The sequence below is a fragment of the Elgaria multicarinata genome, chromosome 4 (assembly GCF_023053635.1).
Source record: "Elgaria multicarinata webbii isolate HBS135686 ecotype San Diego chromosome 4, rElgMul1.1.pri, whole genome shotgun sequence".
Classification (NCBI taxonomy): domain Eukaryota; kingdom Metazoa; phylum Chordata; class Lepidosauria; order Squamata; family Anguidae; genus Elgaria; species Elgaria multicarinata.
Window position 1 is genome coordinate 134324236 of NC_086174.1, and position 17834 is coordinate 134342069.

Genomic DNA, 17834 nt, shown 5'->3' on the forward strand with positions numbered 1-17834 from the left:
GCCCTCCTCCTAGTAGCCACCTGCCTCACTTCCTTTGGAAGGGGCTCACGGAGAAGGGCCGTAGATTATCAAGGTCCGGGCAGGTACATATGGAAGGAGGCATTCCTTCAAATAACCTGAAGCTACCTGAAGCTAAGGACAAAATAGCACTGTTTCACCACCACCACCACCACCACCACAATTTCCAAATATTTCATGTACAAAAGCCAACCGGGATGGCCAAGTGACCTGTTTTACAGAGGACAGTTCTTTATTTAAAGCTGCCTGTCAACAGTGCCTGGACAGCAGACTGAGCAGGTACAGAATTCATAGGGCCACAGTCTTCCTTGCTATGGTTAGGTGTATTGTGTTTCTATTTAAATCATAGTAATTATTTCTAAATTTGCATACCTCTATATAAAGCTGCATATGCAAATGTTATGAAAACCTGTGTTCCTTTTGCCCTCTTTTTGGGGTGGTGAATCCTTGGCCACCCAACCAGACTGGTAATTGAACCTTGCTTCAGCATAGCCTCCTCCACCACACCTAAGGGCAGATGTCTGGTTTTGAAGGTGCAGGGCAAGCCATGTGTCACCCACAGGTCTGCCACCTCTCCTCAAGCATTTACCACCTGAGGCAGCTGCCTTACTCTGCCTAATGGTAGAGCCAGCCACAAACAGACAGCCCTTTACCGAGAGGTAATTTACCATGGTGTATTGTTACCACCACTTTGCTCTGCTCAAGGTCTCAGAGCATACAAAGCAAACCTAGCCCAACCCCGGCTGCTCAGGGCCAAAGCAGACATTATTTAAAATTTGTGTCTAACAGCCATGGCTTTTAATTTTTTTTTTACTCTGGAGCAGTAGAAGGAGCCCAATCCAGATTGTAAAACCCCATCCTGAACTCCACATTAGGGTCTCAACCTAGATCACGGTTCGTTGAGTAAAAATGAAAACAACAACAACAAAAAAGATATGGCTGCTAGTCATATATTAAAAATAATGTCTGTTTTGGCTAAATGGAAGAAGTGGGTAGATTCACAATGATGAGATGATGCCATCTTCACTCTTGTGGTCATGGTGGCCAGAGAAGATGGGAGTTGTAGTGCAATACATCAGGAGAGCATCAGGTTGGGGAATAAATACAGCAACCTTGCTGAAGCTAAGCTGTTGTGGGTCTGGTGAGTGCCTGGATGGGTGACTTCCTGGGAATCCAATGCGTACCACCTTGAGTTCCCTTGTAGAAGAAAGGTAGGCGGTAAATATAATAAATAAAATTCTGCAACCAATTCTGAAGTTTGTTTACTTGGCTGTTGACTTTCTGACATGGCAGATTTTCATTCCTCTTGAATTCTAGCAGTGGCTTTTGAGGACGCTTGCAAGCCTTTTAAACAACAAAGGTGCAACTCTATGCCTGTTTAGACGAAAACAAATCCTACAACTCCCAGCATTCCCCAACTGGTTGGGGAATGCTGGGAGTTGTAGGACATTTTTTTCTGTGCCATCAAATACCAAGGCAACTCTCACCTTGCAAAAACCTGAAACCTGATTCAGTGTTCAGCTGTGCATATGGCAGAGTCCTGCACACAACTGTACCGTCTCAGAACATGTATAGGGGAAAGTTGCTTTTTGCATGTTGAAGTTCCCTTGCAGGTGATCCCTTTAACTCACAAAAGAAGAGATATCCTTCTTCCTGATATTGAAATTTTTGACATAGGAGGGGGGTGTTTTCAAGCAAGCAATTCCCTATTATGCATCCAACACTGACATTCAACAGCCAAATCATATGTTCTGAAACTCATGCAGCAAGGACACTATGTAGAAAGAATCTTCCTGCTGCTGTAGGAAATCTTTTCTTCCCCCCCCCAGCCCCAACCCCAACCCCTCACACACCGCCCCCTCCTCAGCTGCCTGTTATGAAGAACCTCTTAACAATTCCAACTTTGACTCCAATTAACTCAAGGTCTGCAGCAAATGGAACTGAAGCTTAGAATCCTTGACCCAACAAAGAATAAGCTAACACTCTGCACAGTCGATGAGGGGTTCCCCCAGCAGACAGCCCTGATGAGATCATCTGCTTATTTAAACATCCTCTCTCCACCCCCACCAAATTCCGCTGGCTAGATTTTGAGGAAGGGGAATAAAGCACACAGAAATTATCTATCCTGTATGAGTAATCGCTAGATGTGGGGGTGGGATGTTCCTTCCTGCATTTTAGAAAGGAAATCAGATGTGTCATCACCGATTTGGGCAGCTTGGAACGGAGCGACACAAACTAAAAAGAGCGCAGTGAGGTAATTTCGGTAGCCATGATGCACGTTGTCAGCTGTGAGGCTCAACTGAGCAGAACACGAAGCCCGGCTGCTATAATTGCTTCCTTACACTTCAGTACACAAACAAAATCGCACAATTGCTGTTCTGCTTTCTCAGCAACACATTTCCCAGCTAACACGTGGCTTCTGAAAGGCAGGCGTTTAAAATCCCTGGGGATGTTGGACATACTGTTATGTCCCTGTAGCAAGTTGGAGTCTTCTTCAGGGTACACACTTGCACTTTGGCTGAAGCCAGTGGATCCGATTCTTCCCTGGTGTAAGTTGGCATAGCTCTGCCGGCCTCTTGAGATTTGGCTGTTCATTGGCTAATTTTGCACAAGTTGATAGTGCTCTTCCGGATCATGGAATAAGAAAAAGTGCCCTCCATCCCTATTGCTCCAGCATGACATGTATGGGGAGGGGGAGGCAGTTGAACCCACTTTGCGTTTCACACCAAATATGATTATTCATGAAGCACCCCTGTTTGTAGCCGATGAACTGTTTCTCCACACTGAGGGACTCTTCTGTCAAAATGATAGAAATTGACTTATTTGTTGTTATACAATGTTTACTTGTTCACCCAAGGAGCCCATCACTGCATACATGATCCTCCTCTATTCCATTTTATCTTCACAACATCCCTGTGAGGTAGGTTAGGCCGAGAGTCAGTGACTGGCCCACAGTTACCCTCTGAGCTTTATGGCGAGGTGGAGATTCAAACCCAGGTCTTCCGAGCACCAATCCAACACTAACCACTACACCACATGTACTAATGGAGAAAGTTTACCTACCAAAGGCACAAAACCTTTTGATTTTTTTAAAAAAGTTGTGTATGAGTGACTACTGTGTGCATGACCTTACTACAATTATTATGGGATCTAAACCAAACCACACTGAATACTTTTGAATAAATGCAAGAGCAGATCTTTGAACCTTTTGCACATTTCTTGCATCGCCTTTGCAAATTGGCTTCCCCCCCACATAATTGTTCACATATCTGCTATGATTTGAGAGAGAGAGAGGGGGGGGCATGCAAAGTTCACCACTGAATGGCATCCATGCAAAGTTTGTCAACACTTGAAATGGTGTGTGGGTTTGGGTTATTTATATTCTACCCCAGAGGAGCTCAGAGGAGCAATAAGGGGTTCTCCCCCCCTCAATTTTGTCCTCACAACAACCCTATGAGGTAGTTTAGACTGACACACCCAAAGACACCTACTGAGCTTCATGGGTGGGTAGGGACTTGAACCTGTGTCTCTCTAGAACAAGTCAACACACTAACCCAGAGGTGGGAAATGTAGGCCCAGGTGTCAAATTCAGCCTTCCTGGGATCCCAATCCATCTTTGCGAGGTTCCCCTGATGACCATACTACTTTCCCAGAACATACCCTCTTATTTATTTTTTATTTTTATTTATTTAAAGCATTTTTATAGCATTTTTATTTATTTAAAGCATTTTTATATTTATTTAAAGCATTTTTATTTATTTAAAGCATTTTCTGGCATCGAGGTGCTTTACAATAACATATAAAACAGTTCCATTAAAACCCTCAAGCCACATTAAGACAATTCCATTAAAACCCTCACCCTCAAACCATTAAAAGCCCTCAACCCCAATTTAAACCACCCCCTCCCCAAACTCGTGAAAATAAAAATGCCTTACAAAGGCGTTTGAAGCAATTGAGAGTGGGAGCCTGTCTAATCTCCAGGGGCACATTATTCCATAACCGGGGGCCAGCCACTGAAAAAGCCCCAGCCCCCGCACATTCCAATTTGTAGCGGGGGACCATCAGGGCACCCTGCTCCTGAGAGCGAGTCTGCCAATGGTGAGACACAGGAGAAAGGCGAGTGGTCAGGTATCCAGGACCCAAGCAATGCAGGGCTTTATACATGGTCAACAAGACCTTGTAGCGCACCCTAGAAGCCTATGCGGCAGGGTTTTGCTATTTTATTGTTTTACGCTGATGGTGCTATATAAATAAATAAATAAATAAATAAATAAATAATAATACCGGCAGCCAATGGAGCTCTTGAAGCACCAAAGTGATAGAAGACCTCTTCCCCCAACCATCGCTCATAGGTGGCTACCCAGTGATTTCGCATTGCAGCAATTCAACCAGGACATTCCCAGAGCATGGATCACCTGACTTGCATCTTACTTCAGACAGTAGGATGGGGGTGTCCAATAGCTCATGCTGACTTGACACCTGCAGCCCAGAGTTGTTAGCCAAAAGTCCTGGAGAGTTGCCTGGGAACTCATAGCCACATTCAGAGAGTGGATGAATGAAGAACCAGAGCTACTTCAGTGTCAAACTATTTGTCTGTTTAGTTCAGTATTTGGCTGGCAGCTGCTTTCCGGGGTCTCAGGCAGAGGTTTTCCCATACCTGATCCTTTTGGTTTTAAGCGGGGGATGCTAAGGATTGAACCTGGGAGGTTTTGTAAGTAAGGCATATGCTCCAGCACTGAGCTAGTAGTCCTCCAACTTCAGTCCTCCAACTTCAGTGGGGCTGTGAATCCATTCTCAGTCAGAACCAGCCAGGACTCAAACAATATCCAAGGTGCTGAACTCTCGCCCCAGAATAGGTTCAGCACCTTGGACAGCTGCTTTAGAATTCTGTCTAGGTACGACTGAAACCCAGGGCTTGTCTATACACTCTGTATATCCTATTGTGACTGCACAGTTGTGCCCCGTTGTTTATATGACACAACCACCAATTCGCAGCCACAACACGCTATTCCCTGCAGAACTGTGCTTTTTCAATATGTTTTTTTACCGTGACTTTTTATACATTGTTCCAATATCACCACGGTTGCTTGTTGTATGTCAGTGGTGGCTTTACTTTGGATTAAGAGAGTGGGCATAGTTAGGGGCGGATCCCAGTGCAGGGTAGGCACAGGAATGCAGAGCAGGGGGCGGTCTTGACAAGCCTAGTGAAGGTCTCCATGGCAATATTAAAGTCTGGGGAATGAAAGTAAGGGCAGTTATGATGAATAATGCATAAATTTAATGCTTTCGAGGTTTCGCAAAATTGCCAGAAAACAAAACAAAACAAATCTTTTTGCTGTTTTCAGCCCCTTGATACTTGCTGCCTGATAACGGTGCTGCGATTTTTCCTGGCTGGATAGTGCACGCTCACTCCTGCCATATAACCCTATTACTGCCGCTTTGCAACAGCGATGTTGCAGGGTTTGGGGGAAATGAGTGGGCAAAGCAGTGTTGTATAGACAGCCCCCTAGAATGGATTCACAGTCCCACCAAAATCAAAGCCACCAGCCTCCACTGCTTCCTCTCATTAGTAATAATGTAAATGATGAGATAGCATGAGACTACTTCTGCTTAGGTTACTGCTGTTTCACATTGGCTGATCCTCAGCCCCTGCCCCCCCCCCACATCCCCCGCACAATGCATGACTATACACAAAATGAATCCACTGCAGATGCAGGAATCACATTGGCTGCACATTAGCACCAGAAAGACACCGTATTATTTTAAATCTAGGAGCTTTATTTTTATTCCTTTTTTGAAGGAGAAGGAGGAGGGAATGTTAGGAAGCCATTTTCTCTCCCAGCGGGTTGACAGCTAATGCTGATGTGGTTTTACACACTGTGATCATGTATTTGACAGGCCGCAAGTCTTGCTGGCATTTCAAGAACCATTGATTAACATTGATGATACTACAGCTGGATCACTTAGTTAGAATGCTGCAGCAAAGTGATAAAGCTGCAACAGCGAATGTGGTTGAAAAGACTACTTTGCAAAAGGAGGTCATTAGAGGAGTACTCCAAACCAACCATCAACAATAATGAGGGGCCAATGCCATGGGGGCGTTTATTCATTCATTCATACATATATACGTTCATTTATTCCATTTCTATACTGCCAATTGAAATGGGTCTAGAATGGAATATTTCAGACTGGCCTCTACCATCCTAGATCTTTTGGGTTTCTTTAATAAACATCTTATTCCTGCTTCTTTCTATTGAGAGAGAGATGTCCCTTCCTCAGGGAGGCATTCATCACTTCCCTTAGTCACGTGGCTAGCCCCATCCTGGCTGATTTAATCAGCCAGAATGGGCAACAGTCAAGCAAAACAGGTGATAGCTGTCACCTCTCCACTTTGTCCATGTTCTTGAGATCCACAAAACGGAAAGAATCCAAACCAGCTGGACATCCACGTGACCTGCCCCAATGTTGGAGTTGAAATCAAGGCAAATCCAAGTGGTTTATAACAATACGGTAGTGTAAGCCTTATTACTCAAGGTTTACTAGACCGATGTTGCTCATTTTTGTTTCAAACTGAAGCTTAAGCAGTGTAGATGTGCAGAAAGTTTTGAAAGTTCAGAAACGTTCAAAGCTTGAGCTTTAATAGCAATTAATTTCCTCTGCATCAAACAGGCATGGCAGCCCCTCCACCAGCAGGATGACGGACAGCCCTGCTCAGCCAATCAGTGTGGCACGAAGGCGGACCCTGGGCACAGCCATGGAGTCAGGCTGTTGCCGCCAGCATGGAGGGGGGAGGGGATGGAGGCAGCCAATCAGGGAACGTGAGCAAGGGAGAAGGGCCATGCTGCATGCAAGTTTCGGAGGGGCGGATTCACTATGCATGAGCCACATTTGCATTATATTGAGCCCCTCTGTGATGAGGGGACCACAGGGCAAAAAAGCAGGAAAGGAACAGGGCTACTAACGCCCCTGGCAACATGGGCTTTACACTAGTCTGCAAAGAATGAAGCAAATTGTTTACTGGCTTCCCTTCTCTGGAATACTGCCTGCTAATGAAGTCCTTCAGGATCACAAAACCAAAAGGAGGCATAATTGTCAGCAGGGGAGACTTGAAATGGGATTCAAGTTCCTTTACCTTTAGGTCGTTGCTTTAGATCTATGTTCGCAAAATGCCTCAATGCTCTTTACCATTTAGAAGCTGTCTGGAGGCTCTCTGGGATCCTGGACCTAATCTAGAAGCAACAGCAAATAAGCAGAGACAAATGCCCCTGTCCCAAATGATAAAAATGGTCACTTTTTAATCCAACCAGCAGAAGAGCTCCCCATCACCCAAAGCAAACAAACATTTGATAAAGGCAACAACTCTCATTATCCCTGACCACATTAATCATGTAGTCCAATGTACACTGTGGCCACCCCGGCACTAGGGAGCAAGCTCTATTGAACACAGTGGGACTTACTTCTAAGTAAGCATGGATATGGTTATACTGGCTGTCAGTGGAATAAACAGAAGCAGCAGTTGGGAAATGATTGGATCTCCACTTCTATCTCTTTTACCAAGAAATGTTTGAGCGTGTGCCTGTGTGCAGATTCTGCAGGGGTGGGCAAGTCAAGGTGTTGGAAGACAGAGCTGTATCGGGGCTACACAGGTCTCCTCTAAACAAGCTGTTTATAGCACATTCTGACCAGCCACAGAAGTTGCCTGATCAATTATACGATGCTGCATATCTCCAGTGCCTCTCTCATTCTTTCTGTGTTTTAATTGCAAATGAAAAAAAAATGTAACAAAGAGCATTATCAAATGAGAGTTTTATTGCATGCTTGTTACTGCCCAGTCCCAGTTTTTCACAGGTTCTTTTGATGACGCTGTCCGCCTCCCATGCGTCTCCCACTCCTTCTGGCCTTCTTTCCATCACAAAATAAGCCCCCGGTAAGTCTGACTTATTTTTAGAAATGAAATTTGCCGCGATCACCTGCTGTGTGCAGGAAAAGTGGTGCGATAAAAAATGCCCATTGAATGAGCTACATTGTTATTGTTTACTTCCTCTTTCTTCGAGGAAAGAGGAAGTATTGTGCAACAGAAGTGGAGGTGAGGAGAAGCGTCACATTTCACCATGAAAAGAGGAAACGCTCAATAAAAAGAGACAGATGACAGCGCCATCTTGTGGCTGTATAAATGAAACCTATAGAAGTTCTGGTTAAAGGGGGGAAAGGGGAGGTAGAAGGGAAATGTATGTAAAGGGAGCACGTCATGATTGCGGGACAAAAACGGAAGCCAGAAAGCTGCTGTAAAGTTGAGGGACTTTTCCTGTTGTAGAAATGTTCACAGTGTGTCCGCTGCCCCCTAAGCTACCCCGGGAAAGAGCACTGAAGTAGGATTCAACTGTCTGTCTGGAATGTGTGCATGTGGTGAGACTATTGTGTCATTCAACTCAGGCAGCAAAAAGTCTTGGGTCGGCCCTGCTACCAGTCTCCACCCACCTCTATTCTGTATGTCTGTCATATTCTTTTCTATTCTGTATATCTGTCATTCTGCCCCTTCATCCTCCAATCCTTCTTCGGGCTCATCTACACCAAGCAGTATGAAAGCGGTATATAAAAGACAGGAGCCACACCACTGCTTTATAGTTGTATTGAAGTGCACTGACAACTGTTGGGGCCCATGACACATACCACATACCGCTTTCATAACACTTTCATAGTGTTATATCCTGCTTGGTCATGTGTGTCATGGGCCCCAATTGTTGTCAGTGCACTTCAGTACCACTATAAAGAAGTAGTGGAGATCTTGCAGTGCATTTCAATACCGCTATAAAGCAGTGGTGTGGCTCCTGTCTTTTATAGACCGCTTTCATACTGCTTTCATAGTGGAATATCCTGCTTGGTGTAGATGAGCCCTTCCAGGCTTCATGAATTTGACTACATTCCAGGAGGCCTGGAAACACAATCTTTGGGCAGCAGCCCTTCTGAAATGTGGCAGTTCTTTCTCCCTAAGAGGTCTGCTTATAGTTCAACCCCCAATTTGCTGATTGGTATGTACCGCATAGTGGGGGTGGCATGTACCGGGAGGGATGTGATTTGTGAAATGTAGAACTTTGGGCAAGTGCCTGTCATTGCCAGCAGGACGAAGCAGCCATGGCTGCCCGACAGTACGGAGCCTTTGCTTTTAACACAATTAATTCTGTTATGGCTTAATAAATTCATTATAATGTAGAATACAAATAATGTTTCACAATCAAATCACTGGGGGAGACCGAAAAATAATACGCATCATTAACAGAGGAACCTTGCCTAATTCACAGTCTGTGTTTCTGATTTAACAGAAAATGAGATTGAGCTTTTGAATTTATACTGTGGAGTTTTGTATGTTCCCTTGCAACAACAGCCAGTTCGTAAGACCTATTCCCAAAGATTATTATTTAAAATATTTCTTGGCTGTCTTTTAAGGCAGGAGTCCTCCAAGGGTGGCATACAACAATAAAACTCTCATAATAAAAGCCAATAAGGGGGGGGGCAATAAAGACAGCAGAACAATAAAACTCACATAACAAAAACCAATGCGGTAATAAAAACAGTAAAAATTGCGACAGCAGCAAACATCCTAAAAAACAACAAACACCAGCCTAGGGGAAAACCAACCACACACAACTACAATCCAGTCTGGTAAAACATAATCAGAGGGACCGTCTACACCAAGCAGATATTCCACTATGAAATGACACCATAGAAAACTTAATAAAGGAACTGGTAAAATGATTTCATTATACACAGAAAAAATAATACTGATTTTATACACACACACACACACACACACACACACACACACACCTGACTCATTAGCAACAAACAGATGACACCAATTCCATTTTAAGTCCTGGGTAATTTCTTAGCCAAGGGATATTTATCAAAAGTACATTTTTAATTGACCGTAAAAGCTAATTGCTTTAATTCATTAATTCTCTGCTTAAGGAACAAATTCTCAAGCATGAGTATTTTCTAATTCACAGTATGTGGGAGGAGCAACATCAACCAGTAATATAATCATCATTATTATCATTCTGGATAAATGTTATAATGGAATCTCCTGCTGGGCTGGTTTGCAATATATCTATTCCCTTCCATAAGCACAAGGTACTGGATTTTGCCATTCAAACCCCTGGAGAATGACTTAGGCAAAAGACTTACAGATTTGCGAGGAGATTGGTTTTTTTGCGGGGTGGGGGGGCAATCTATGACAGAGCAGCAGGAAAGGAAACAGAATTGGCAGTTAATAAAGTCCTGGGAAGTTTAGCTCCTTTCTATGCATACCCTCTGGCAGGAACTATAGGCTACTTTTTTAAAAAATGAAGTTGACTATTTTGTTTCTTATCTTGTTGTTCCCTTTAGAATGGACTTGGGTTGTATCCAAAGTTAGTCCTACTTAGAGTAGACCCATTGAAATGAATGGGACTAATTATGAAGTAAGGCTAACATTAGATACATTCCTTTGTTTCCCATAAGGACTGGAGGCAAAGGAAACATAAGTTTTTTACCAATGCAAAAACAGCCACCTTGATTGGTTCAAAGTCTCCTGTAGTGCAAGTCAGTGATTAATAACCTTCTGAATGCTGAAAGGCATGCAAAATTGGAAAGTCAACGGCAGGCCCTCTGGAGACAGGATTTATCTGGCAGCAAAGCACTTGAAGCAAATGTCCGCACCACTTTTATTTTTCATGCATTTTCCCCTTTTCACTTTGAGACAACACACCCCTAGGGCACATTTTATCCAGATGCGTCATGATACCTTTGATCGGATGCCTGTCCCAGTGAATTTCTGAAGAAATGAAGCAATGAGGTGAAGAAAACCTCCAGACAGTATGATCTAAAGGCTGTCTCTGTGTTGACATATTAGATGGCACCTGGGTATGCACATACCTACATTAATGTAATAGAAATGAAGAACAGCAAGACAAAAGAGACACTGCTGTGCTAAACCTACCAGCTCTTTTTGTTCGTTCGCATGTAAAATAAATTAAAAACTCCAGAGATTAGTGTATCTTGCAGGAAATGAAGGAATGAAGTTAGCAGCAATTGCTCAGCTGTTCAGTTGGATAATACCAAAGAAAGCAGCGTCGTTTGGGTGTTCTATTTCAGCTACAAATTGGGACCAACATGTGCCAAACACCATTTGTGGAACTGAGTATTGGCATACAGTGTAAGCAACTGACCATTTACCCAATTTAAGAACATAAGGAGAGCCATGTTGGATCAGACCAAGCGTCCACCTGGTCTAGCATTCTGTTCATGCAGTAGTAGCCAACCAGCTATCGACCGGGAACCTAAGGATCATGTGAGCTAATCACACTACTAAATAATCAGGTTAAATTAACTAACACGGATGCGACGATTATACAATGAATTATAGAGTTGGAAGGTCCCTAAGTGACCCCCATGCATACTTACTCAGAAGTAAGCTCTATTAATTTCAGTGGGGCTTAATGAGTATAGAATTGCAACCGAATAGGGTCATCTGTTTCAGTCAAGAAAGTGAATGACTTGCCCCTGGGCCCTGGCATTTGTCCAAGGAGGCAGTATGTTGGTGTTGGACTTACTTGTTGAGATATGCAAGGTATGATGAATTGGTTTAAAGGTGGGCCAGAAGGAAGGAAGATAGCCCAAGGACTCTCTAGAATGAGACCCAACAGGACTTTGGTCTCAATGTTTCAGAATACCTGGTTATAATAAGGAACTTTTCTAGAGGTGACCACAACCCTCATTGTGTTTAGAACAGTCTTCCACAACACAGCATGCCCTCCCAGACGTGTTGGACTAAAAAACCCATCATCCCCAGCTATGCTGGCTGGGGTTAATGGAATTGTAGCCTAATACATCTGGGGGACATCAGGTTGAGGAAGGATTATTGTGGTTTAAAAAAAGCTTTAGCAAGGTTGTAGGTCCAACTATCTCTCTAAAAGAGAGGCTAATGCAGCCTTTTCCAACCTGATGCCCTCCAGATGTTTTGGACTGCAACTCACAGAATCCCTAACCATTGGCCATGCTGGCTGGGGCTGATGTGAGTCAAAGTCCAAAACATTTGGAGGGCACCAGATCGGGGAAGGTTGGACTAAAGCTTCACAACATTCTACCTCTGCCACTTCCTTATTAATAATAATGATGATGATAACGATAATAATAATAATAATAATAATAATAATAATAATAATAATAATAATAATAATTAAAAAAAAAAAGCTGGCAACTCCGGTACAAGGATGAGGAAGGAAATTCTCTTTTGCAGCCACTTTGTATTTCAGATTCAGAATCTGCCGTTACACTAAACCTGTGAGTGCAGAATGTTTCTTTCAACAGCCCAGATGGGTGGCAGAGCAGGATGGAACATTGCTGCATAGAGGCTGCAGAATAGAACGTTCTAGCCAAGCAGAAGGCAGCTTTTTAAAAGTCACAACACAACCAGACAGAGGCAAACTTTTCAAGTGTGGGAGGCTAACTTCTTGTGGAGTGAATATAAACAACTGTGCAATTTAGCTGGTTTTAGAGCGCAAAGCATCTGAACGCCCCCAATGAAGGGATAGTTCATACATATTCACATCACTTGTTTGTATTTAAGGACCACTCCATACATTACACAGCAGGAAACCAAGATCTGGCAGTGAACATAAATAGAATGAGAAGTTGCAGCCCATCCAAATTCCTGGCATGTGATACATGGGTTTGAAACCAACTTGTGTTGGTTGTATTCACATTTGAAATAGGTATATACTTAATATATCTTAAGTATACTCCAACACAAAAAAACCATTAAAAAACATGATGGGTTGGGTCTAGACTTACCCAAGCTTAGAGCATTTCTAGATGATAATTTTATTGTGTGCTTGCTTTTCCTCGCTCTTGGTAGTTTGCAGGTTCATTAGATGATGTTGCAATCTTCCAGGGCTTCTCCTGTGCTTTATAAGTATTATCAGGGTGGTGGTGGTGGTGTTGACTGGGGAAAATCTGGTATTTGGGGAATGATGGAATGAAATGCTAACGTAGTTATGCAATTCCTCTGTACCACAGCACCATCTAGAGGTTATGTAGCAGAAAGTTCACAAAAGGCAGAGAAAGAAACTGTTTGAAAAAAAGCAGAGTGTAGATATCCAATCTTAATCCTACAATGGACTCCAGAAGCAGCAGCAGCAGTAGAGTGGCTGGTTAAAAAACACAACTAGAAACACCCATAGAGTAGACTAATTGAAATCAATGGGATTTAAGTTAGTCACTTAAGTCCTACAGATTTCAATAGATCTACTGTGTACTCCAAGCATACCTAAGTCTGGAACCAGCCCGTTGCGAGAAGACATTTAATAAGTGAGATGAAAGCTTTGTCTGTGGTATCAGCTATGATGCTTCTTTCACTCATACAAGACATTACTTACAATTGGAATCAGATCACTTTCAAGTAGCACTGAGATTGTCTATGTTATCCATTCAGTGTGCTCTATAAAAAGCCCAAAGTACAGAAACTGGACAAAACCATCACTGTTGGTTAGCTACAGTATTTCTTTGCTAGGCAGATTGTTTTACTATGATTTTATTAGATTGTAAGCCTATGCGGCAGGGTCTTGCTATTTACTGTTTTACTCTGTACAGCACCATGTACACTGATGGTGCTATATAAATAAATTAATAATAATAATAATAATAATAATAATAATAATAATAATAATAATAATAATAATAGACTACTTCAGTGACAAAAAAGATGCTCTAGTTTGCAGTTCTGGTGGCTCATTACATGAGAAGGTTACGTATAGAGCAGAGCCATTCCAATTCTAGCCCATTGGCTCCTGACAATAAGGGAATTTTCATGGGTGTGATTTCCCCCAGTCCTGTCTATGAACCCACAAAAGCAAAGCCCCTGTTTTACACAGTCACTGAGCATTTCTACACCAGCCTAAATTCCCGCAATTTTATTGAGGTTTCTGCTTCCAGATTCCTTGCGGGATTATGATTGGCCGCTTTCCACATGGCCTGAGTGAGATAGAAGTATTTGTTTTGTGCGTCTCAGGAGGTATGTTTCATTTGCAGTCTATTTGTGCTCTCTTCTCTGTGCCATAATATCTCCAGTGTTCTCTCTGTCTAAGGAAGCAGCTCTAAGTAAAGGCTGCCGAGAACTTCTCACAACCTGGAAAAAGGAAGAGAGTAAAACAATACTGTAGTAAGCCCTTAAATCAGGGCTGGGAAATTTCCAAAGCTCAGTGGGCCACATTGCCTGCACTGGATCCCAGTGTTCCCACCACACACCAAATTTGGTCAACCCCGCCCCGGCAAAAAAAACAAAAACCCAAAGCAACATTTTTTCTGCAGCATTTGGCAATGCTGCCATACATTTTACAATGCCCACCCACCTGAAAAAAATGGAGGGGACAAGCAATCCCTGCTTTAAATGAATGCCCAGCCAACAATTGTGTGTATGTTTGTGCGTGCGTGTTCCAGAGATAATAACCAACCACTTCCCTTTCATGCTGCAATACAGCAACAATAGGCAGCGCAGCTGTAGAATTTGAAATGGAAAGGCTGCCCTCTTAAAGGCATATTGAGTGTGACACATGCATGAAGCACCATTACATTAAAGTGACTATACACCACAGTACCATGTCCCTGGAGCTGGGCAACCTCAATGCTGCAGTGCAGCATCAGGCTGATATCCCTGATTCATTCAGACAGTTATTCCACTTCTCATAGCCTCGAGGTCTGGGGAATTGGTAGGAAATTGTTTTCAGCCACAAGTGGCTGCCACTGTAAACATCAGTTGTAAGAGAGAGGTTGCCTTGCTTCTTACTGCGGCCTCAGTTGTGTATTCATTACATTCAAGAGCATTGTTTGCTTTCCCACCTGCTTTCCCCAAAAAGTGAAGATGAAATTAAAAGTTTGTTGCATCTGTCTCGCACATTCCACGGGATATAATTAATGTTCAGAGCTCTCACACATCCTTTTTCCATTTCTGAAACATGGACTACTTATTCAGGCTACTAGTACATTAATTGTGTATGTGTTCTTAGACAGTGAATAGGTGCTGAACAAATTACGTGTGTTTCTTCATGTGGGAGATACAGACTGTATTCAGTGGGGCTTACTTCTGAGCAGACACGGGCGGCAACCTAAAATATGACTGGATAGGATTGAACAATTAAAGAGATTTAACACCTAATGAGATGCTTAGCTCCGCCTGCTAATCTCACCGATATGGAAAAAAATAAAATATTTACTCTCAAATACAGCCAAACCCATCATGCTAAACCTGGCTAGGTTCGCTGCAAAAGCAGCACGGATTAGGGAAGTGATGCCATTTAAAGAAAGGGAGTTCATAGCTGTGTATTTATATAAATTACTCTGGACTTGTATATCCCTTCTGCCTCACATTATTAGCCGTTTTAAGAAAAACAGAATAAAAGGAAAATCTAATATTTCAGAAACTCTTCTTGAACAGCTGAGTCAAAGTTGGCAAAAAAAAATTGTGTGTGTGTGTGTGTGTGTGTGTGTGTGTGTGTGTGTGTGTGTGCAAGTAGCTTGCCTTGCCTATGGCGCAAAATAGTCTGGCACCAGCCCTGGATAGGTGTCACAGACACACTCCTGCACATCGATATGTTTGTGTAAAAAACAAAACAAAACAAAGACACTCAGCAATGAAACACACCAATGCCCATGCACACTCCCCTGACACCAGATTAGCAGCTCGCTGTGCCAGGAGCTCACACCAAAGAGCAATAGCTTCCCAAAGCAGGGGGGCACACCAGCCGCGGACTTCAGGATCCAGAGCCAGAAAAGCAGCTACAAATCCAGTCAGCAATATCCCGGGAAAACTGAGCAGTCGTCCTGAGATCACTGAGGTGAACATCATGTGGCCCACCGGTAGGGAAGACTGTGACATTATTCTGGAATAAATGGCTGGTGTAGACATGGCCCAGGTGAGCTACGTGCCTGCCACTCAGGCTGATGTCCAGGTGCTAACTGTTGATGGGCAACTTCAACCCTCACTTCCTAGGATTCTCTACTTTTAAATTGGAGTAGGACCAACCTTCAAATAAAGGACTTTCCTCTGTAAAGTAGGACACATGACCAGCCTAAAATTATTGTCAGTAGAACATCCGTGACTTCAGAAATAGTAGGTTGTGCAAAATACAACGGGACAAATCATCTAATGCCTTTTGGTTTACTATATGGCCTAAATAAGAGTTAAAGGCCTTGGTTGATTTTATAACATTATTCTCTCTCTCTCTCTGCTTTTGTAAATGGGATAATTAAAAAAAAACAGTAATGAGACTGAGCAGCTGTTTGCCACTCAACCTTTTTTCTACCATGAAGCAGCTGAAAGGATTTCACTGCTGAAGGAAACCATTTGTTACAGTTTGTCACAAGAACCATCAGGGTTGCTTTCTGCTATGTAGGAAAAGCAGTGTATGGAAGCAGACCTAAAAGAAGGAGGCCATACTCTAGATAGGATTAAAAATCTGTTCAGTAAAGATTGTGCCTCACAAGTAGTCCTAAACATCCCTAATTTTATATTTAGACATTTCCTTTTTAGTCCTTCTTTTTTTTCCTCTTTTAAATTATTAGTTCTTTTGAGTTCCTTTCACTGCTGTTGACCTCTGCTCCTAGTTTTACTTTGGTTTTATTCTGTGGCTGTGTTAATTTGTTTTAGATTTTGAATTGTGTTTTGTCATTACGTTCCTGGGGCTTATGGTTTTAATCTCTATTTTGTAAACTTCCTGAAGAACTTTGGCTATTTGAGCAGTATAAAAATGTAGTGAGCAACTAAATGAATAAACTTAGCAACCAGGGAGGTTCATGTGGAAGAAAGTGATCATTGAAGTATTCCGGTTCCAAGCCATTTAGGGGTTTAAAACTTGAAAGTTTTAACTAGTTTTAAAAGCTAAGACTTGAATTGAGCCCATAAAAGGATTAGGAGCCAGTATAGTTGTGTTAAAACTGGAAAGACACTACTTAGTGCGAAAACAGACGTTACTTTAAGTCTATGTCTAGCAGCTACATCCTCTTTAGATTTTTACTCTAGAGTAGGCACAGAGGCTCTATTTGGACTTGGACTCTTTTGTGTGAGCAGGGGGGCTTTTAAGATCTAGATTGAGCTCCCTCCACTTACTCTAGGGGACTGTTTTCAAGGTGCTGGGTTGATGCCACCTCCCTCCAAATCCCCATGGTTTTTCTCTCCTGGGGATTACCTGATGCCGAGGAGGGAGCGCGGGGTTTCCGGCAGCCATCCAGGTACCCGAAACCCACCCACGCACCCCCCTGCCCTCCCTCTTCTTGGTGGAAAGTGATGAATCGTCGGTCGGCTACCACCAGGGACCTCCCCCAGATTGGCCCCGAAGCCGATGGCAGATGGCGGAAGACCCATACTGACATTGCTCCCATTGAAAAAGTCAGGGTAAGTCCCTGACTTTTTCAATGTGTAACTTCACGGGGAAAGCCCCATCGTGGCTGTGAAGCTGTGTCTGTGTCATATAACTGATGCAGCACAGATGCACCGCCACCATAGGGCTTTCCGCAGGTATAGACAACCCCCAGGGTATAAAAATGAGCAAAAGACGGAGCTCCTAGGCACAGGTAATTTAGCAGCTGTATTTTGTTTCTGAATCCGTTTCTGCAGTTTCTGAGTCATCTTCGAGGGCAACCCCCCCCCACACACAACACATGATAGCAATCCAAACCAATGTTACAAAGAATCTCTAGAGCTCCCTCATCCGAATGAAATGAAACCCTTGAATGTTTCACAGGTTGGCAAATTGGGATGCCCAACTCCAAAGAGCAAGTTGTGCAGT